The sequence below is a fragment of the Plecotus auritus genome (genome assembly GCF_963455305.1).
Source record: "Plecotus auritus genome assembly, chromosome: 8".
NCBI lineage: Eukaryota > Metazoa > Chordata > Mammalia > Chiroptera > Vespertilionidae > Plecotus > Plecotus auritus.
Genome location: NC_137782.1, coordinates 25,744,829 through 25,768,490, shown reverse-complemented (window position 1 = coordinate 25,768,490; position 23,662 = coordinate 25,744,829). Strand labels below are relative to the sequence as shown.

General features: G+C 46.5%; 1 long non-coding RNA gene and 1 pseudogene across 2 annotated transcripts; both read left to right on the top strand.

Annotated features, from left to right (window-relative positions):
• Positions 1–1,870: 1,870 nt before the first annotated feature.
• On the top strand, positions 1,871–3,681 carry LOC308255900 (large ribosomal subunit protein eL31-like; annotated as a pseudogene). Its single transcript has 2 exons — positions 1,871–2,219; positions 3,669–3,681. The product of its transcript is annotated as a large ribosomal subunit protein eL31-like (transcript).
• Positions 3,682–4,449: 768 nt separating this feature from the next.
• On the top strand, positions 4,450–14,347 carry LOC308255622. Its single transcript, XR_013961379.1, has 4 exons — positions 4,450–4,651; positions 12,755–12,840; positions 13,476–13,706; positions 13,828–14,347. It is a non-coding gene; the product is annotated as an uncharacterized lncRNA (long non-coding RNA).
• Positions 14,348–23,662: the final 9,315 nt, after the last annotated feature.

Below are 23,662 nucleotides of genomic sequence, written 5' to 3'. Positions count from 1 at the left end.
CACAACTCTGGCCACCATAGCCCCACAGTGCCCAGATGCTCAGGCCCAGACCCACTCCATCTCCCATTTCCCTGTCACATCCTCCTGGTTCCCTCCCTCCCCCCAGAATAGGCGGAGACCAGGCTTGCAGCCCATTGACCTGGATTTACAGTCAGACACCTACCACCTACTAATCGTGACCTTGGGTAAATTATTTGGGGTAAAATGCATTTTATAGAGGAGGAAACTGAGGCTCAATCAACCGCAAGGGTGGTCTGAGTGTTAAGTGAGATGGCATTAATAAAGCACCCAACGGTGCCTAGCAAGTGTCCTTGCCTTCTGCTCCCTGACCCCCCTTCTTGTCTTCCTCGTTCCTCTCCATCCGTCTCCTGCCTTTGGAGTGGGCATTGTGGGAACGCCACCTGAGCAGCTGCACACTGGGTCTTGGGCTTGGCTTAATGCTCTGCTGTTGCTGAAATTCTTAATAATTTCTGAACACGGGCCCTGCCTTTTCCTTTTGGACTGGGCCCTGAACATGGTGCAGCTGGTCCTGCCTGCCTTCAGCTCATGGCTCATCCATTTCTCCTCATACCTCCGGTCCTCATCGTCCTCTCCACAGACACTTCCATGAGCTCCCTATCTAGCTGGGGAGGTAAGGTTGCAAAGTGGAAGGCAGGAATCACTGGGCAGAAGTAGAAGGACCAAGGCCTGGGAGCCTACCCTCTTTCAGCTGAAAGGACTAAGGTGGCGGGATTTGTTAAAACTATAAGCAAGAGCGGGTGAATTAGTGAGAGAGCCAATTGGTGAGAGTGGGTGAATTGGTGAGTGAACTAATGAGTGGGTGGGTGAACGAATGAGTGAGGGAATTTGCCCAGCCAGTGTGGCTCAGTGGTTGAGCATCTTCCCATGAACCAGGAGGTCAGCGTTCAATTCCAAGTCAGGACAGGTGCCTGGGTTTCAGGCTCACTCCCCATTAGGGGGCATGCAGGAGGCAGCTATCAATGATTCTCTCTCATCATTGATATTTCTATCTCTCTCTCCTTTTCTCTCTCTGAAATCAATAAAAAAAAAAAAAAGAGTGAATTACAGACAGGGTGAATTCATGTGTGAATGAGTGAATTAATGAGTGGGTGAATTAGTGAAAGAGGGAACTAATGAGTAAATGAGTAAATAGATGGATGAATTAATGCGTAGGTAAATCAGTGGGAGAGGCGGTGTATGTTTGAGGGGGGTGTGGAGGCACCCTCTTCATATTCTTTCAATTATTAAAAGCCTTCTCTCTGCCCTGCGTAGCTTTGTTCTCTCAGAGCTGAGATAACTGGGGTGGGAGGTGGGGAGAGCAATTGTTCAGAAGGAGAAGAGAGGCTGGATTTGTGGTTGAGAGACCTGAGTTTAGGAATTAGCTCTGTCACCATTCAGATAACTTTGTTTAAATCACATCTCTCTCAGGGTCTCAATTTCCCTAACTGTAGAATGGGGAGCAGATCCTGGCCCATTTGTTATATCAGGATAAGAACCCAAGGGAGGGAGAGAGAGTGCCCCCACCACATCCCACACTTTGAGATTCTATAAGGGCCTGAAGAAAATTTCAACTACTGGTGGGTCCCTCCCATGCCCGCGCCCCCCCCCCTTCCCCACCGCCCCGGGGACATCTGATCCTGACTCCAGTGGCCTTGGGGGCGGTGCTGAGCTGGGCTGGAGACCTGACTAAGGGATAAGCACAAAGGGGAAGGAGGGGCAGCTCTGGGGGGGGTGCCTCCAAGGGCTGACTCCAGGTCCTGCCACCTGTCTGGCACCTGTGACAAGCCACACACGGCTACTCCTCTCATAATCTAGCAATACATGCTACACATAAGAGGCACATTCCAGTTTTTCCAACTTGCCAGGCACAATGGCTCCTGCAAAGAAGGGTAGCAAGAAGAAGGGCCGCTCCGCCATCAACGAGGTGGTGACCAGGGAGTACACCATCAACCTCCACAAGCGCATGCACCACATGGGTTTCAAGAGGCCTGCCCCTCGGGCACTCAAGGAGGCCTGGAAATTTGCCATGAAGGAGATGGGGACTCCAGACATGTGCATTGACGCCAGGCTGAACAAAGCTGTCTGGGCCAAAGGAATAAGGAATGCCCATATCGTACCTGGGTGCTTTTGTCCAGAAAACGTAATGGGGATGAAGATTCACCAAATTAGCTGCATACCTTGGTCGCCTATGTACCTGTCACCGCTTTCAAAAATCTACAGTTAATGTGGATGAGAACTAACTGCTGTTTGTTGAATAAAGTTATGAAACTGTCACCAAAAAAAAAAAAAAAGAGGCACATTCCACATTTCCAAAAGTGGACTGTGATTGTTGGCATGTCAGAGTTTAATTGGTAACAAATATAACAATCTTTCACTCTCTATAGATGACATCTTAGATCGAATTCAATAAGGTCTATGAACAACTAGGGTGTGCCATGTCATGCCACTAACATGACCGGTTACATACAAGAACTACCAGGTAGACAGCCTGCACATGACAAGCAGCTAAGTATACAAACCATGACATACACACTCTACCAATTGTACAACATATGACCTACTGTCTATGAGGTACATTCCTGAAACCTATTTCATACCCCAGACATATCCTATCCATCACAACATATCCAAAAAGTAAATCTACCCACTCCTGAACCATATAACTTACATAATCTATTACATAGATGATTTACCCCACCCTTAGCTGATGCCAAACAATGTATTCTAGATACATGTTCCTCATATAAACAACCCACCACCTATGAGATCTACTGACTCTGTGGTCTCAGGCAAGTTATTACTTTGAAGCCTTTGTTTCTCCTTCTGTAAAATGGGCCTAACTTGTAGTTTGCTGTAACAATTAAATGAGATGCTACTATAAGGTTGTTAGTCCCACCTCCAGGCCCCACCCAAACCCCAACCCACAGGATCAATCACAGATCTTGAAATCAGAAACACCTTGGTCAAAATCCAGGCACTGCCAGCTTCCCAAACTTTGTGACCTCAGGTTCCACCTCACTCAGCCTTCGTTTTGGCATTAGATAAGTAGGTTGATGCATTCTTCACAGTGACAACTGGGGTATAATGGCCAAGTGTAGGCATATAGTGCTGGTTGACTCTTGACCCACTGGTCACATAATCAGGGCCCCTGCACAGAAGAGCTCCTAGCGACCGCATGCCCAGCCCTAAACAAACCCTGGCCTCCACACCATCAACTCAGCAGCCCTTCTTTTATTAAAATTTTTATAAGAGTTTATTTGAGCCAAAACCGGTTTGGCTCAGTGGATAGAGCGTCAGCCTGCGGACTGAAAGGTCCCAGGTTCGATTCCGGTCAAGGGCATGTAGCTTGGTTGCGGGCACATCCCCAGTGGGAGGTGTGCAGGAGGCAGCCGATCGATGTTTCTCTCTCATCGATGTTTCTGACTATCTATCACTCTTCCTTCCTCTCTGTAAAAAAATCAATAAAATATATTAAAAAAAAAAAAAGAGTTTATTTGAGCCAAACTACTGACATATGCCAGGGATCAAGATCTCAAATGCTCCTCAGCAGCCCTCTTTACATCTGCCCCGCCCCCTTGGGTCATCAGATCCCAGCTCAACATGCAACAGCTCCCAGGGAATAGCAGAGGACCTCAGAGCTCACCCAGAGGTCCAACTCCCTGTTGCAGATGGAGAAACTAAGGCCTCTGGAAGGGAAGGAGGGGTGGCTTTTAGTGTTGCCCTGGGTGGCGGGTGTTGGGGAAGGATTACTGTGGGCAGGGTGCTCAGGCATCTGGTGTGGACAGTGGCTAAGGGAGCTGCTGCTGTGCGCCACGTATTTTTCCTTTAAATTATAATAACGGCTAATGTCTCTGGGGAGTCTGTGCTAGGCCCAGGGCTGAGAACTTTGCACTGTTCTCCATCTACAGATGACAAAACGGAGACTCTGAGAGGTGATGTGACTTGCCTAAGGCCATACAGGTCATGACAAGAGGGGCCGTGATTTGAGCTCTAGTGTGACTCCGGAGCTGAGGGTTTTACCCCTACATGCTGCCTCTGTCCTGGGGCCCCACAAAATGACCTCAGAATTCTGGCGCACTGGGCTGGCGGGTCCACTGTCCGGTTCATGCCAGGAGCCCAGAGACCTGAGAAGCAAAGGAGCCTGTCCCTGGCATGTGCAAGTTCAGGGGCATCCTCCAGAACCCGGCTACCCGGGCCGCCTGGCACCTTGGCGTCCTCTGGTGCTCACCACCTGCTGTCTCCTGTTTCTTCTCCCCACCCACCGCTTGTGGTGCGGGAACCAGGGACTTATCAAGACAAAGAACAAAAGTCGTGGGGGAAAAAAGCCAAGAGCCATCTCCACTCTGGGGTAGGGCCCTTCAGTTTTGCCCCTTTGAAATTTCAAATTCCAGTTTGCGGACAAAGTCCTAAGTTTCTCACAATATAGGTCCCCAACCACTGACCAAACTCCAGTCCAGGCAGCCAGCAGGCCCAGGGCTGCTTCCTTTGGCAGCTCCCAAGGTCTGGGGGGAAGAGGCCCTGCCCCAGGGGGCCTGTCAGGCCATTCCTGCAGCTCCACCCCACCCCACAGGGAACCCTGCCTCGCACCTGAGAGGAGCCCTCTGCCTGGAGCTGGGATCTGATGCTTGTTGGCACCGACAGCAGATACCAGGTAGGCACCTTCCCTCTTCTGGGCATCTCTGCTGTCCCCTAGAATTCTAAAACACTGCTCATGCCACCCTCCTCACCCCCGGGTACAGGCCACATGGACTTAATCTAATTATGACCTCGCAGAACTTCGAGACATTTGGTGGATGGGGACACTGAACCCCAGGGGAGTGGCTGCAGGTTGAGCCACAGACCCGGCCCCTCGCTAAGCCCCACAGGGTGGAAGAAACATACTCAAGGCCACGCAGCGGTAGTGGGGGAGCTTTGCCTTAAGAAGAGGACCACAAGCTCTGGGAGGACCCCTGTTATCCATCACAGCCCTTGAGGGTCTACCTCTTGCAGACCCGGGATGGCGGTGTGCGTTCACTCAGTGACTGATGGCCACTGGGTTGCCATGAGAGGAAGATGAGGGAGCTTGGGGCTGAAGGCCAGTGGGTTTGGAAGGAAACAACATTCATGTGGTTAACTGATAACTGAGCCCCATCCTTGGGCCTCCAGAAGCCTCCTTCCTCCCTGTCCTCAGCACAATTAAGACGAACTTACCTGCCTGCTAATCATTGCTGGGCCTGTTGATTTTGCCTTAAAAAATTAACTGGGCATGAGTTTGCGGTTTGCTTCACCCCTAACCCTGAAAAGATCGGGGTGGGCAGGAGGCCGCCCAGGTTATGCAAGAGGCCGCTGGCCTCTCCACGCACATCCTCTGCCTGCCCTCCAAAGGGGAGGTTTTGCTTAAGAGTCAACAGTTTGCTTGTTCCCCTGTTCTGGGTCCTGAGCAAATTTGCTCTGTTTCCAAAGAGAGATAAAGGCAGCTGGGGGGCAGCTTTCCATGTGAAGCGGCAGCTTTTGAGTTTGGGATTCGAGAATCCTGCAGTGTCAGAGCCAGGAGAGCCTGTAGGAGGAGGTGGCCTGGGCCTTTCAAAGTGGGTTCTGAGGTTCTCAGGAGGCAAGGGAGCGTGTACACAGGCCCTGCTTCACCCAGTGCTTGCCTCTCGGGTGTGCTGGTCCTCAATAATTCATTTGAAAGGTTGAGCCAGCTACGGATAATGAGAACTGGAAGACTGCTGGCCCAGCCTCATCCCCTCAGTCATAGTATAGATGGGGAGCTGGAGGCCAGAGGGGGGAAGCGACTCGTGCAAGGACGGAAGGTCACCCCAGGTATCCTGGGTCTCCAGCTAGGATAGGGAAGACAGGGGCTCTCTCTGGGACACAGTGATGGAGTCTGGATATTAGTGAACAAATGGTACTTAAACGCCCTCCTCCACCGTTCACCCTCCCTCCCAGGGCTGGCTGGGGTCAGAGTGGTGCCTGAGAGCAACCGGAAGGCCTAAGTCAGGAGAACTCACCTGGCTTTGTGTCCTGTGGGTCCTCAAGGAGCAGCCATGAGCTGAAACCAGGGGCTCCAAGTTAAAACTCGTTGAGCCATGTCCTCTCTCTGCAGGCATCAGGCCATAGAGAAAGATGCAGAGCCCCACCCTCTGTGCCTCAGTTTCCTCACCTGTAAGTTGGGAATAACAATCCCTAACTCCTTGGGTTGTTGTGAGGATAAAATGGACTGAGACGTAGGCAATGATAATCATGCCGATGTTCATAAAGCCTTTTTTTTGGGGGGGGGGGGGCTTTCCATGTGTTAACTCATTAATCTTCACAGCCACTCTGTGAGGTAGGTAATGTTTCTATCACCCAGACCTGAGGCACAGAAAGGTTGGGTCACATGCCAAGCTCACACCGCTTATGAGAAACAAGAGCTGGCGTTCCAACCCGAACAGTCTGGCTCCAGAGTCGGTGATCCTAGCTCGAAGGCCACCCTACCCTTCCAGGGCTGGTACACAGTAAGTGCTCAGTGACAAGTGTCCAGTGTGAGGATAAGATAAGCTCCATCCCAAGACCCATGTGGGCTTTCTGCATGGGCTTTGAGGGCTGGAAGGCGGGAGAAGAAAGACAAGTCTCTTTGCTGGAGTGGTTGGGAATGGATTCCTGGAGAAGGCGGCATCCTGGGCAGAGAAAATGTCTGGAAGTGGAGAACACAGTGGGTGATGGTGGGAGGGCATGGAGGCTGCTGTGGCCAGAGAGCAGGGCATTGTGGGAGACACAGGGCAGAGAATGTGGTCTGGAAAATGATCAGGAAGGAAGCCAGGAGGACTTGGATCTGTGTGGGCGGGGCCTCCCCACAGGCTGTCTCCTGCCAGGTGGCTTGTGACTTCTGAGCTGAGGCTGTTGCTATCCTGTTTATGTTTCTCTCTCCTGGTTATGATCCTGACTTTATCTGCAGAAGTGACCTTGGGAGTTAGATGGGGCCTGCCCAGCCTCTGTGGGCCCTAAAGGATGATGGGGAGCCCCTGCCTGGCTCAGGCCCTGCTCTTGGGGTGAGGGATGAACCCACATCTCAGAAACCACCGTTGGTCTCCCTGCACCCTTATTCTGAAGGGCTCCAGGAGGTTGCTGAGGTGAAGTGTTTGGGAATCCTGAGACTCAGAGCAGGGCCACTGCATACAGGGTACAGGTTGCTCCCTGCACAAAGGTTCTCTGGCTAAGGCGGCAAGTGGAGGTGGAAATCCAGCCCTTGTGCCACTCACCAAGCCAAGTGCCCATGGGGATTTGCCTGCCCAGAGAGAGGGGGGACACCTTTTATTATTTTCACAAAGGCTCCATGTCAGCCCTGCCCCGGCTCTGTTTCCAGTCACTATGTGACCTTGGGCAAGGTTATTTCCCTCCCTGGTCTTGGTTTCCCATTTGAAAAGTTGTCTAGCATAAAGCAGAGATTCAACCCTGATAGTGAATTAGAATTGCCTGGGGCCTTTAAAAAATACTGATGTCCAAACTCCATCACAGACCAATGATCAAATCTTGGGATGAGGTGGGTGGGTTTGAGGTATCAGTATTTTTTTAAGCTTTCAGGTGATTCTGATGTGCAGCTAAGACTGAGACCCACTGTAGGAGGGCTTGAAATTTGGAGCAGAAAAGGCCTCGTTGTGCATTCAAGTTCAACAACTTACTAGTTGCAACTTCAGTGAATCTCCGTTTGCCCATCTGCAAAATGGGAATGACAACAGCTTCCTCACAGAGTCAGAATGCCAATTCAGTGAGAGGATATTCAGACAGTGCCTGGCACTGTGGCCAGCAAGTAGGAAGCTCCTGGTCCACAGTATCCATGACCATTATTTTGCTACTGGCAACATGAGACTGACTGAAAATTAAGGGCACAAGAATTCAGAGACTTGGAGTTAGGCTTTCTCTGTTCCTTTAATCAGCTCCTAGTGCAGGGGTCTCCATCTTGGCCGCACACCTGTCATCTTAATGAGGTACGTGTGATGATGATGATTTGATAGTTTACCTAATTTGTTAACATTTTAAAATTTATTTTTTAATCGGTACTACCTTCAGATGGTTCAAAAATCAAAACAATATCAAAGATGCACTTTGAGAAGTCTTGTTTCCTCCCCTGTGTCCTGTCCACCAGTCCTCTCCCCTCTTCACAGAGGTAACCACTTCTCTTACTTTCCTGTGATCCTCCAAGTTTTCCTGAGGCAGCATATAAGGTCATCTATCATTATCCGCGCCCCTTACACTGTTCGGTACCTTGCTTGCTCATTTAACAGGAGAGCTTGCAGGTTTCCCCACAGCATGTGTGAGCAAGCTTTGAGGAAGGGTTCTTGCCCCCTTCCCAGGTGAGGAAACTGAGGCTCAGACTGCTGAGTCAGTGGTGTCTGAGCTCTCTCTCCCCCCGGCTCCAGAGACGGTGTTTGTCCCCCTGCCCCACTGTGGCCTTCCAGGAAGCCTGACAGCGAGCTTTGGAGCCTACATTTCTCCAGGGCAGGCCTGGCAGGGGGTGGACTGTCAGGGCCTCCACTGTGACTGGGCACCAAAGTCACAGAGGAGCTAAAGCAGGAAGCGAAATGTTTATAAAGTCATCCAGATGGTAACCCAGTGAGGGGATGTCCCCTGGATGGGACAATTCGGGCCTGGTGGTCGTGGCCTCCAGCAGAGTGGAGCCTCCCAGGGACTCTGCCAGCCTCAGGCTGTGCTGGTGGCAGGGGTGGGCAGCAGAGGGGAGGCAGGGAGGGAAGGGAAGCATGGCTGATGGGACAGGCCCAGGGCAAAGAAGACGGAGGGAACCCTATTCCCACAAGTCAAGGAGGAGGATTTGGAATTCAAGGCAGAGGGGACATTTTGAGCAAATGTTTTCTGCTCAGGCTACCTCAGGCTCCCTCGGGATTCCTGGACTGCTTCGGTTTGCTGACTCACTAACCCCAGACAAGTCACTTTCTCGCTCTGTGCCTCAGTTCCCCCAAAGCAAAAATGAAGAAGATTGGGTAGCTGGTCTTTAGTTCTGGAGCACTCTTAAAAGACTCTGAGGCTCTCCTTACCTTGTTGAGGAAATCTGAATCCTGCCTTGATTAGAATGGGGTGAGCCCATCTGGGCCCTGGGCCTTCCTAGGGTGGGGGCTAGGGGTATAAGGTCTCTACCCTGCTCCAAATCTAGACTCCTCCCCTTGGTCCTGTGTCTCTCTCCCATGCTCATCCTCCTCTCCAGTTGGATGTGGAGGTGGGACCATACCTGGTGGGTCCCGGGGGGAGCCCTGGCCCCAGTCTGACATCGTCCTCCTGGTGCTATGGGGTCCCGCACAGTGGGCAACCGCTTCATCCTTGAGGGAGCTCCCACTGCCACCCTGGCACCCTAGACCCTGTAAGGGCTGCTGGACAGAGTTAATCTCTTAATACTGGTCACAGTGAGATTTCAGGGATGGTGGGAGGCGGTCCCATGGAAACTGGAGACCCGCCCAGGAACCATGCAAGGAATTAGCCACAGGGGTGAGCAAGGGGGTTCCAGAGGCCCAACCCAAACAGGAATGGGAGACAGTGGCCTGGACTCCTGGGTCCTGCCCCAGCCCTCCTGTTGTCTCTCCGGAGAGTGTGTGAGATAAACCACACCGCTCACACTGCCTCGGTGTTCTCCTGTTTAACTGGACAGAGCCATATTCACAGGGGGACGCTGTCACCTTTCTGGCCCTTAGCCTCCTCCTTCTCCAATTGGGGTGATAATGCTTAACCCAGAGGCTTTCCTAGAAGAGTGCAGGCTTCCGAGTCCGCCAGGCCTGAGTTTGAAGCTAAGCTTTTCCCACGCAGACTGTCGCCCCAGGCCAGACACTTCACTTCTCTGAGTTTCGATTTCCTCATCCACACAATGGGCACAATCACGGTTGTGCCTGACGGGTGAGTACTGATGCTCAGTGAGGGTGAGTCTCCTCACCTCTTCCTGAGCCCCATCTACACTGCACAGCTGCCCCCATCCCAGCCACTTGCAGTTTTCAGAATCCCACAGCCCTGTCTCTGGCCTTTGCACATGCCAGGCCTTCTGCCCAGAGCAGCTGTCACACCTCTTTCTTCAAATTCTCATCCTCAAAGTCCCATCTTAGCCATCTTCCTCCATGCAGTCCTGCTGGCTTAGGCAGGGTCCCAACTCCTCCTCTGTGCTCCCACAGTCCCCAGTGCTTTACATCATCGAAGTGTAATCCAGTGGTGGTTACTGGTTATTTGTCTGCCTCTTCCTCTTTTACCCTTATATTCCCAGAACCTAGCTGGAACTTAATGGGCTGGATGAATAAATAAATGAAAGAATTTGTCCATCCAATCTTTCAACATTTATCCAGCCCCTTCCATGTGCACTGTTGTGGATGTTTGAGCAAATAAAGATACAGGATGTCCAATTAAATTTGAATTTCAAATAAACAATGAGTAATTATTTTAGTATAAGTATGTACCAAATAACACCTGGGGCACTCTTATACTTAAAACTCTTGTTATTTATCCTCAAGTTCAAATGTAACTGGGTGTTCTGTATTGGATCTGGCCATCCTATTCCCTCCTCCACAGAGCTTACGTTTCAGTGGGGAGGCACAGTGGAAATGGTATGCAAGCAATTAAAAAAGAGACGAGAATTTCAAATGCTGGATGTTAAAGCGCCTGGGGACTGTAGGGAGTATCTCTGCATAGGGTGGTCTCTGAGCTAATCCTTTATCCTCATGTGACAGTTCTAAGCTCCAGTGTGGTACTGTGTAAAAGGATCTTAAAGGGCGCTGTGGAGGCTGTTACACTTGAGAGAAGGGCTCAGAAGCAAGCAGAAGGGGCAGCAGAGGGAGGGGAGCTGCTGAGTCTCACCTGACAAGACTCCACAATTTTGTAATTTGGATCTGAACCTTCCCAAACCTTCGCGAACTCGCGGCCCCACCCTTCGGTCAGCCAATGTTCTCTGCGGGGCTGAGAGCCAGAGGAAGGGGCCATAGGGGCTGTGCAAAGAAGCGTGGCCACCTGTCTCACAGTGACCCTGGGACGCCGCGCAAAGCCGAAGGGCGTCCATCCGAAAGCAGCCCAGAGGCACCGCAGCGCCGCGCTTTGAGCGTCTTGGGTTCCTCCTAGTGGCCAACACAGGAACTGGCTCTCAGAAACTTTTAAAGAACCACAAGAGCTTCACCATTCCCAGTGAAAGTTGCATTACAATCCCACCAATCACAGGCCCAGACGGACAACTCTCTCCAAACTCAGCTCAACACAACTCACTAGGTTTAGTTAGGGACAAGCTAATTTCCCTCCTGTCACACACCAACTCCTGGCCACTGCACCTATAAGAACACAAGAGTTTAAAACCGGTTCCCTACGGCGGTACCGCGCTGCAGTTCCACCATCTACAAAATTTATATTCCCCACACCCGTTTGCAACGTGCAGGTGCCTTTAAAGAGGGTCCCAGGTTTTGTGCTAGCTCCCTGTGGAATCCCTCGTTTGCATTCAGGGATATTTATATATCTTAAAATTTCATATTACTATTATAAAAATTAATGTGTGGGTCTGGAAGACTGGGAAAAGTATAATCTTTGGAGTTAAATACAACTGAATTTGAGTCCACTTATTAGTTTTGTAAAGTAGGACAATTCACTTCTCTTCCTTAGTCTTAAAAAGAGAATATTAAGACCGGCCAGTGTGGCTCAATGGTTGAGCATCGACCTATGAACCAGAAGGTCACGGTTCCATTCCTGGTCATGGCATATGCCTGGGTTTGGGGCCCCATCTCCAGCGTGGGGCGTGCAGGAGGCAGCTGATCGATGATGATTCTCTCTCATCATCGATGTTTCTATCTCTCCCTCTCCCTTCCCCTCTGAAATAAATAAAAATGTATTTTTAAAAAGAGAATAATAATATCTACATTAACTTTCATATTCCATCACCCCACCCCCATCTCAGTTATTCAAGCCCAAGTCCTGGAGTCACTACTTTTGTGTCTTTCCTCCTATCCCTCCCAACACATCAGAAATCCAGTTCTTGCCACCTCTAACAGTATCTCAAATTTTCATCTCCACCACAGCCAGCCTTGCCCACAACACCATCATCTCTCCAGGTCTGTAAAAGTCTGTTCACTTCTCTTTTTCCTCCACTCTGGGTCCCGTACCCATTCTTTACCCAGAGTCCAGGGATGATCTTATAAAACAGATTGGATCAGGTCCCTCTCTTAAACTATTACAGCTTCCTATGCATTTATAACAAAACTCATAAAATTCAAGTCTTCCATGGACTGAGGCCTACCTAACCTTGTTTCTGTATCTCTACATCTCCAACCTAATTTCACTTCACCCACCCCACCCCACACTAGCAGCCACACTAGCTTTTTTTTCTTTCTTTCCTGTCTCAGGGCCTTTGTACATCTCTTCTGCCCCCATTAAGGAGATGATTCTTGTCTACTGTATTCCCCAGGCTGCACATCTCTTCTGCCCCCATTAAGGAGATGATTCTTGTCTACTGTATTCCCCAGGCTGCACCCCACATCTTGAACAGTTTAAAATTAAATGCATAATAGGTGCTTAATAGATATTTGTTGGATGAATGACTGAAAAGGTTTTTTAGAAAAAACTGATATAATGTACATGAAATGCTTGGTGCATACTATGTTTTCAATGAAAAGGATTCTATGCTTATAGTAGAAATTTTGGAAAGTAAAATTAAGAGAGAAGATTAAAAATCATTTGTGCCTTTTCATTTGGAAGGCTTCAACTCTTGTTAAGCAGGGTTCCTTGACCTTGGCACTATTGACATTTTGGGCTAAATAATTCTTTGTTGTAGGGGCTGGATGTCCTGTGCATTGTAGGATATTTGGCAGCATCTCTGGCCTCTACCCACTAGATGCCTGTGGCACTCGCTCCCCCAAGGTATGCCAACCAAAATTATCTCCAGACATTGCCATATGTCCTTTGGAATTCAAAATAACCCTTGATTGAGAACCACTGTGTTAGACCTCTGGACTTACAGGAAATTTTCTCCCCCAAATTCAGTCTGTCTCCGTTTTCAGTGTCCATTGGAATCATTTGTGGTCAATTATTAAAAATTCAGGCCCTGGCTGGTTTGGCTCAGTGGATAGAGCGTTGGCCTGCGGACTAAGGGGTCCCAGGTTCGATTCTGGTCAAGGGCACATGCCCAGGTTGTGGGCTTGAGCCCCAATAGGGGACGTGCAGGAGGCAGCTGATCAATGATTCTCTCTCATCATTGATGTTTCTATCTCTTTCCCCCTCTCCCTTCCTCTCCGAAATCAATAAAAATATATTTAGAATATCTTAAAAAAAAATTCAGATGTCTCAGGTCCCACCTCAAGGCTCCAGGGTCAACAGTGGGCCCAGGCATCACATGTGTAATGAGCTTCCAGGTGCTTCCGATGCATGGAGCCCTCAGAACCCACTTTGCAAACGCCTCCACGAAGCCTCCCGATAATCAGATAACCAAGCACTGGGTGAGGCTCCCTTCTCCCTTGAACCCCACACCCCCATCCTTGAATTTCTCTCCTTTCTAGTTACCCATCCTTGGCCATCTCTTCAAAATAGTGACAGAACCAAATCCTAGCTCAGTGGAAGCCCAAACTGCCTCATTTACCTTCAGGGAAGAAACGAAAACTGACCACAGAGCTCAGCTGAACCCACTTAGGAAATCAAAAGGAATCCTGAGGTGCTGCCTGGGAGAAGGATCAGCTTAACAGATGGTGGTGTCAGACTGTCCTCTCCTGGATCACTTTCTCTGGGAACAGGTGCTGGGACAGAACAGTCCAATGAGTCATGACTTGGCCTATCTTTCTAGACCCATCTTTCAGGCTCTTTTGCTCGGGGTCTCTCTGTGAGCTGTTCTCAATTCCACTTCTCTCCTTTCAGGCACATGGCAGGATTACACTTTCTTGCCTCCTTCGAAGTTGGATGTGACCATGTGACTTGTCTTGGCCAATGAAATGTGAACAGAAACCATCTGTGTCACACCTGAGCAGAAGGTTTAAGAGCCAGTGCTGAGGTGGTTGTGGAAGCACATACAGACATGGAGTCACCAGGAAGAGAAGAGCCCCCTGCCAGCCCATGCCAGATATGTGCCATGAGTGAGCAATAAATATCTGCTCTGTTAGCCACGGAGGCATGTGCTGATTTTGGTCATTGTGGCATAGCCTCACCTATCTTCACTGAACACTTTCTTTCCAAAGCTTCACTGATATTCCTATGACCATTATGATTTGTCATATCTGAAAACCACTTATGCTATTAACACTTTTCTTAACATCAACTCACTTATTTTAACTTAGATCTATTTTAGAAGGAAATGTTATTACTACCAAATGAAACACCAGTATCATAAGTAGAAACCAAAGGGAAAATAAACAGAGTGAAATAAACTGTTATATTATATCCTGACTTACTACTGTTATCTTTCAAAGCCTCTGGGTCCTTGATTTGTTCTTTCTTTGTTAAAAAAAAAAAAAAAAAAGGAGGCCCTACGTGTGTGTCAATCTTTTGGGCTCCAGAAAAGTGGCTGGATGGTCAGATGTTTGGAGGCAACACGGTATAGAGGTGAGAGCACAAGTTCTGGCACCTGACTTTCTGGGCTTGAATTCTGGTTCTGCCATGGACTAGCTGTATGACCTTGGGTGAGTTACTTAACTGCTCTGTTACTTTGCAAAATAGGGATGATGGTGTGGATGTCATTGGGTTGTGAGGATTATTCGTGTTAATATACAGAAAGATGTGTGCTGGCACATAGTGAATATTATACAGATGTTGTTAGCTATAAAATAATGGCAGGATCAAGACCCAGATGGATTTGGAGAGATGTTTGAACTTAGTGAAGAGGAAAGAAGAGTCCTTCACATTGATTAGAAATAAATCACCTGGACAGTATGGATGGGGAGAGCTGCTTTAGCAGCAGGAGCCATGACAAAGTTTTAGAAGTTTTCTTTGGTGGCAGCTGCCCGAACTGCTAACCCGATCACATGTGCCATTAGTGGGATGTGTGCTCAGGTCAAAGGAGCAAAGGAGTCCTCTGTTCTCTACCCTTAAAGCACCAAACAAGAACAACTGTGCTTGATATCAACTTTAACCGGAACACTTAAAATCTTCCTCGGATGGGACAGGTGAGAAGAATTGAAGATCCAAAAGAGTTCTGAGCTGTCTATTGGGGAGGAGGAGAGGGGCAGTGTGTAGAGTGGTCAAGGCCACTGCCGTTGAAACTTCAGTGGTACCAATTACATAACTGTTTGACCTTGTGAAAATTATAACCCTTCAAGCCTTATTTGCTTCATTTGCAAAATAGGAATGAATAATAGGACCTCTTTATAGATTGCTCTGTGGAGTAAATGTGATGAACCTTAGAAACCCGGCATGCAGTTGCTCACCATGTAGTTGTGTTATCTACTGAATTCAAAGTACTTTCCTTTAAAAGAGTGCTGACCTATTCTTACAGCCCCAGAAGACAATCCAGGACCAACAAATGGATGCTACAAGGTTTGTGCTCAAAATGGAGACAATTTTTCTACCAGATACAATGGTTCTTACCAGGGGAAAAGCTGCTTTATTAAGTAGTGAGCATCCTGTCATTGGGAGTATCAAGCCCAAGCTAAATGTCAGGGAGGATGGTGACAAGATTCTAGCAAAGGACCAGAGGTTGAATCAAAGGAGTATCTCCCAGGTGCAAAAGTCTTAAATAAAATACGATCAGAACCAAATTCATGATGGAAAAACTGGCTTATCCACAGGCAAAAGAATGAAGTTGGACTCTTAGTTTATACCATATACAAAAATTAATGCAAAATGGAATAAAGACCTAAACATAAGAGCTAAAACTATAAAATTCTTAGAAGAAAACATAGGGGAAAATATTCATGACATTGGATTTGGCAATAATTTCCTGGATATGACACCAAAAGCACAGGCAACAAAAGAAAAAAAAATAGATACACTGATGTACATATAAATTTAAACTTTTGTGCACCAAAGTATATTATCAACAGAGTGAAAGGGCAACCATGGAATGGGAGAAAATATTTGCAAATCATATATGTGATAAGGGGTTAATATCCAGAATATATAAAAGCTCCTATAACTCAAAAACAACAAAAAATAAACAACCCAATCTTAAACTCAGAAAAGGGCTTGAATAGAGATTTCTTCAAGGAAAATATACAAATGACTAGAACAGACATAAAAAGATGCTCAAAGTCACTAATCACTAAGAAATACAAGTCAAGATCACAATGAGATACCACATCACACTCATTAAGATGAATATTTTTTAAAAAAGAAAAAAACAAGTGTTGGCAAGGATGTGGAGAAATTGAAACTGATTTGCACTGTGGTGAGAATTAAAATGGAAAATAGTCTGTCAGTTCCTTAAAAATATAATTAACGTATTTACTATACATATAACTAGTATACCCAAAAGAATTGAAAGCAGGGTCTAGAATACATTTTTTTTTTACATTTCTTTCATAGCAACATTATTCACAAGAGCCAAAAGTTAGAAGTAAGCCAAGTGTCAATTGACAGATGATCAGAAAAACAAAATGTGGTATAAATATACAATGGAATATTATTCAGCCTTAAAAAAAGGAAGTTCTGATAATTGCTACAACATAGATGAACCTTGAGAACTTTCTGCTAAGTGAAATAGACTAGTCACAAAAGGGCGAATATTTTATGATTCCACTTACATAGGTACGTAGAGTAGTCTAATTCATAGTGACAGAAAGTAGAATGGTGGTTGCTAGGGGCTGGATGTAGGGAGGAATGGAGAGGTAATTTCTACTGAAGACAGAGATTCAGTATGGGAAGATTTTAAAAATTCAAGAGAAGGATGGTGGTGATGGTTGTATAACCATGAATGTACTTAAAGCCTCTGAATTGTACCCTTGAAATGGCTAACCATATCTTATTAAAAATTTTTAAAATTTCAATAATGCATAAAATATTTATACTGCATCATGGTCAAGTTTGGTTTAATCCAGGAATGCAAAAAGTGGTTTAATATTAGAAAATCTATTAGTAGATGAAGGAACTGAAGGAGAAAAAAGGGATTATCTCAGTAGATACAGAAAAAGCAGTTACAACCACTCAGCATTAATTATGATTTTAAAACAAACAAAAATTCTAGCTTACTTAGAAGAAACTTTTAAAAACTCAATAATATTACCTACCAAAAACCTAAAGCTTAAAGTATCCCTCTAGATTCAAGAATAAGGTTGCTCACTGTGACAGAAGCCGTCAGTTGTTCTATATTATCTAGCTTCCTGTCTTCCTTGTAATAAAATCTCTGTTTCTCTATATGGACGCCTCTAAAAAGACTTATCTCAAGCCTTCCTTTGAAGTTAGGTGAGACCAGGCATGAGAGTATGTTCTGGCCAATCCTATCTAATAAAAGAGTAATATGCAAATTGACCATCACTCCAACACACAAGATGGCTGCCCCAATGTGGTCAAAGATGGCTGCCCCCATGTGGACACAAAATGGCCACCACAAGATGGCCAGCAGGGGAGGGCAGTTGGGAGGGACCAGGCCTGCAAGGGAGGGCAGGTCCCTAAGGATCGGGCCTAAACGGGCAGTTGGACATCCTTGAGGGGTCCCAGGTTAGACAGGATGCAGGCTGGGCTGAGGGACACAACCTCCATGCACGAATTTCGTGCACCGGGCCTCTAGTCTATATATATAAAAGCCTAAGTGACCAACCATTGTGACCAGATGACTGGCTGGTAGCTATGACGCACACTGACCACCAGGGGGCAGACGCTCAACACAGGAGCTGCCCCCCTGGTGGTCAGTGCGCTCCCACAGCCAACCTCCCACAGTCCCTCCCCCGCACTGGCCGGCCAACCCAATTGGTCCCCATTGCCAGCCAGGCTGAGAGACCCCACCCATGCACGAATTCGTGAACCGGGCCTCTAGTAAAATATAATCAGAAATATAATTTGGCAGTTTCCAGGAATTTTTCTTAAAAGACAGCTGGAACATGACTTTTGCTCCCTTTTCTTCTTTGTCCCTTGCTCATCTTTCTGCCTATAACATGGGTGGATGGCTAGAGCTCTTGCTATTAGACCACAAGGATGAAAACCTCATGGGGTTGAAAAAGCAGTAGCTGGAAGGAGCCTGGGTTCCTGAGGACTGCTATGAGGAAGAGCAGCCACACTAACCTTAGTCTGGCCACGCTGGACTTTTACATAATGGAGGAATAATCTTCTGTCTTAAGCTCTTGCTATTTTTGTGTCTCAGCTACTCACAGACAAACTAAACCCATTATTACTGCTTCTATTTGACATTTGACTGGAGGCCCTCTCAATGCAATAAGACAAGAAAATAAAAACAGATCTAATAAGATAATTTAGCCAGGTTATTGAGTACATTTTCAATATATTAACACGTTAAGCACCATGTCAGTCACTGGTGACTGACACTATACTTTCCATCTGGACTGGTCAGTCACTGGTGCCACCAGCATATCAGTGAAATCGGATATCATGGGCTAAATGGAAAGGAAGACAAAACAGGCTTGGCGCTTAACATGTTAAAAGCGTTTGGTTTGTATCCACTAACATTAACAAATGAGAAGATGCAATTAAAAAACCATGCCAGCAATAAGAATTATAACTTATTTGGGAATTAACCTAACAAAAGACCTTTATGTATTAAGATTACCAAACTTTATTGAAAAACATAAAAGCAGACCTATAAAATGTATTATTTTCATAGCAGAAGGATTCACTTTATAGAGATGTCAATTCTTCCCAAATTGATCAATAAATTCAATGACATTCCAGTTAAAAACCCAAGCAGACAAAGCCAGTTGGCAAATGACAAGGGTAGGTGACTTTATTGAAATGCAGTGGAGGAGACAAATATGCCATTGGTCTCCAACCCTGGTTCTCCTCTCTTCAACCTCATCCTAAAATGTATGTGAATAAGCAGAGAGAATGGCCATGATGACGTTAAAGAACTGTGAGGAGGACATGCTCTACAATATATGAAGCTATAACTGCAATATGGTAACTACTGGACAGTGCAGTGGCCATCGAACATTTGATTTGTGTCTACTTCAAATTGAGATGTGCTAACAGTGCCAAACACACATCGTATTATAAAGGCCTAGTATAAAAAAAGAATGAAAAATATCTCTAATTATTTTTATTGAGCAGATATTGAAATGATAATATTTTGGATATAGTGGGTTAAAAACAATCTATATATATAAAACCCTAACATGCAAATAGACTGAACAGCAGAACAACTGAACAACCAAACAACGGGTCGCTATGATGTGTACTGACCACCAGGGGGTGCACACAAAACATGGCGGGCATTGGCAGCAGGCGGCAGAGCGCAGAACATGGTGGGTGTCGGCCGCAGCGGGATGGTGGACCAGGTGAGCGGGGGTACCAGACCAAGGCAGGGCGCCAGTCGCTGTCATCGGTGTGAGCCTCTGGTGGTTACTAAAAATTCTTTGCTCCTGCGTGCCATAGTCCCACCCGGTGCTCGCACCTGCCGCTGGCGTCAGCCCCACTTGCATCTTCTCCCTGTGCCCAGTGCTGGCCCCGATCACTTGGCACTGTCAGCAGGTGCAAGTGGTGGCTGCTGGCCCTGATCGCTCCTGAGGGTTTCTCCACCTTCTCCTGCTCCTGAGGGGCAATCAGGGCAGCAGCTGCTGCTCACCTCCCACACCCGCTGCTGGCGCTGGCCCCAATCACTCTGTGCCATCAGTGGGTGAGAGAGGGGCTGGTGGTGTCAGTGCTGGCAGACAGGGGACTGGGGGCTGCAGTGGGAGGGGCCAGGTGGGGGTGCAGAGGATGGGCCAAGACCCGCCCCTCACTGCACACAGTTCCTTTCAAGGTGCACGAATTCATGCACTGGGCCCTTAGTATATTAATAATTTTAACAGTTTCTTTTTGGGACTTTTAAAAAATTAAGCCTTTTATTTTGGTACTAGAGGCCTGGTGCACGAAATTCGTGCACGGGGGGGGGGTGTCCCTCAGCCCAGCCTGAACCCTCTCCAATCTGGGACCCCTTGAGGGATGTCCAACTGCCCATTTAGGCCCGATCCCTAGGGACCTGCCCTCCCTTGCAGGCCTGGTCCCTCCCAACTGCCCTCCCCTGCTGGCCATCTTGTGGTGGCCATCTTGTGTCCACATGGGGGCAGCCATCTTTGAGCACATGGGGTCAGCCATCTTGTGTGTTGGGGTGATGGTCAATTTGCATATTACTCTTTTATTACATAGGATAGAGGCCTGGTGCATGGGTGGGGCCAACTGGTTTGCCCTGAAGAGTGTCCTGGATCAGGGTGGAGGTTCCCTTGCAGCATGGGCTAGCCTGGGTGAGGGGCCTGTGGTGTTTTGCTGGCTGGCCATGCCCCCCCAGTGACCCAAGCCGAGGCCCTGCTATCTGGGATTTATTTATCTTCTATAATTGAAACTTTGTAGCCTTGAGAGGAGGCCAGGGCCGCCCAGGGCAGGTGGAAAGCTTGGCTTCCTCCATCGCCAGGGGCAACCCAAGCCTCCTGCTCTCTCCAGCTCTGTGGCCACCACCATATTTATTGGGTTAATTTGCATACTCACTCCTGATTGGCTGGTGGGTGTGGCTGGTGGGTGTAGGGGAGATACGGTCAATTTGCATGTTTCTCTTTTATTAGATAGGATAAAATACCAAAATTTTTTTAAAAAATTCTTTCTAAATGTGGCTACTAGAGATAGATAAGTGGGACAATAGAGAGAATCTAGAAACAGATCTATGTATATTTGAAAATGTACAAAGGCAATGGCATTGCATATCAGTCAAGAAAGGATGTCAAAAAAATAAATAAAAATAAAATAAGAACAAAACAAAACAAAAAAAGAAAAGATGTCATACTTAATAAATGGTGCTGGGCCAATTGTTTATCCATATGAAAAAAGTATAATGGCATCTCTATTTCATACCATACACAAAAATCAATTCCTATGGAATAAAGATCTAAATATGAAAAATAAAAATAAAATTTATAGAAAATATTTAGCATAATATCTTTATTATCTCAGGCCCTATAAAATTTTATAGGCAAGATACAAAAAGTACAAACCATAATGGAAATGATTATTAAATGTAATGATCTTATTTGTCATTTAGCCCAAATAACTACATTACAGTTGTAAACTTCTGTACAACAAAACATTCTCTAAAAAGAGTGGAAAAGGCAAGCTACAGACTGATCTAAGGTATTTTCCACAAATATAACTGAAAAAGGATTTGTATCAAGAATAAATAACTCCTTCAAATTGATCTTTAAAAAAAAGGTAAACAATGCAGTAGGAAAATGGGCAAAGGATATGAGCAAGCAGACTCACAGAGGAAACACAAATACCAACAGCCTCTCCCAACTGAAGTGTCAGTAGTGAGCAATTTACCAATATCTCATCCAAGTAAAGAAGCCCAAGGCCTGAGGTCCAGAAATTCACCTCCTGCACCTTATCCTAGAGAAACTCTCAAGTGTGAGAACATTCTTCGTAGCACTGTTTAAACTGGCAACAAGCTCCATTGTTAAAAACCAGAATAAAGATACTTGGGTACTTGCTCACATTGGATCAATATGGGAAGATCCAAAAATCTATTACATGAATGAATAAAAGGAAGTTGCTGAAAGACACATACAACATACCTTTTGAATAAATTTTCCAGATATGCAAAATAATATTACATATTGCTTATGCAGCCATGGATAGTAAAAGTATGGAAACATGTCTGGAAGTGATAAACACCGAATGTTGACAGTGGTCACCTCAGAAGGATAGCAGGGCGATGGGATGAGGGAGGGCACAGGGCCTTCGACTCTAAATGTAATGTTTCATTTCTCATTAAAACACAATATGAACTCAATGAAAATATGGTCATGCAGTAACATTTGACAACTGAGAGATGGGTATGTCGGTGTTCGTAATATTCTCTATGCTTTTCTGTATGTTTGTTAATATTTTTTACTTTGGAAAAAAAAGAAAATTCACTGTCTATATGCCAGTAACAGACAATTTGATACTATAATTTGTAAAATCATACTATTTAACATATAAAGTTTTTTTTAATATCTAGCTTTGGCTGGTATGCTAAGTGGTTAGAGCATCACCTCACAAACCAAAGGGTTGTGAGTTCGATTCTGGTCCTGATGGGGTGTGTGCAGGAGACAACCAATTGATGTATCTCTCACCTCTCTCTCTCTCTCTCCCCCTCCCTCCCTCCCTTCCACTCTAAAAATCAATGGAAAAAATATCCTCAGGTGAGGATTAACAAAAAATAAAAATAAAAACAAATAAAAAATTGAACAATGTACCTAAGCCTAGCATTTCTGTGTTTGGGGCAGGGAGAGCTTAAATGGGTGTTAAAGTTTCTCAAAGGTCTCTGTGATGAACTAATGTGGGCACCCTGGAGGCCTCTCTTGAAGTGCCCAAGTAAGTGTCCTGTGTTAAGGTTCTGAGAAGTTCTCTGGCAATGAAATTTGTACAGCTTTCTTTAATCCAGCATTTTTCACACGTCTAACAGTAGAATTCTCGTGTGAGTGGCCTCACCTTGGGAAAGGCTGACCTAGTGACCTCCAAGTTCCCTTCCAATTCTCACAGTCACCATTCTAGTTTAGCCTCTGCCAGTAACTTGCTATATGACTTTGGCCAAATCACCTTTCCTCCTGGGGCCTTAGTTTATTAAGATAGTTGATGGGTTTGTGAAGGTCAGACTCTAAGATCTCTTACCTGTTTCCAGCTCTAAAACCGCTCGTTGGAGCCCTGTTAGGATGACATTTCCACTTATTCTTCCTCTCTCAACTCTATTATTTAACTAAAAGTAGGTTCATGGCAGAAGAATTGCAAAAAATGCACAGAAGCAAAATAAAAAAGAATTCAATTTACATGCCACTGTGGCCCTTTCTCCAAAGGTATGATGAGAGCAGCATTTATGGAGCATTATGTACAAAGCACTGTGCTAGGATAGGTCTATTCTTATCCCTATTTTACAGAAGAGGAGACTGAGGGTCAGAGAGGTTAAGTGTCCTGGGCAAGGTCAGATAGCCTGCATGACTCTAACCCAAGTCTTCCCGACTCTACAACACATGTGCTCAGCCACTACCATATACAGCCTCCCCATTTGAAGGGGACCTTCATCACTGGAGCCATTCCTTTTCCTTCCAGTTCCCTAAGTCCTGCAGGATGTTCTCTCCCCAGAGAAGCTATGGACATGATCTCCTCCAAAAACAGTCAGCACCATTACTATAGAAGGATCTGTGTCCCTCCCCCAAACTCAGTCCACCTTATCTCCAGAAAAACTATGACTTGCCCTGGAGAAGGGGGAAAAATAAGCCTCTCCCCACCCCAACTCCACCCCTCAAATCACTGGATTTGGGGTAAATTCAGCAGGCTGTGGACAGAAGAATGGTATGTACCTAAGTTTCACATAGACCATTGTCTTACATGAATGTCTGATAAAGGAAACACAATGGCTGCAAGATGGGGGTTGGGAGGTGAGATTTCCTAAGTGGAGATTCTAGAAGACAGGCCTGGAGTTCTGAAGCCTGGGTCCTCCTGGCAGACAGGCAGGCAGCTGGGGTGGGGACATAAGAGATAAATGTGGGGTGGGGAAAAACCCAGCCAGGGACACCAGCCCAAGAAGTTTGGCTAGCACTGGTCTGTTGAGAATGGGAAATGGAGGCAGGATGCATTAGCAATGAACGTG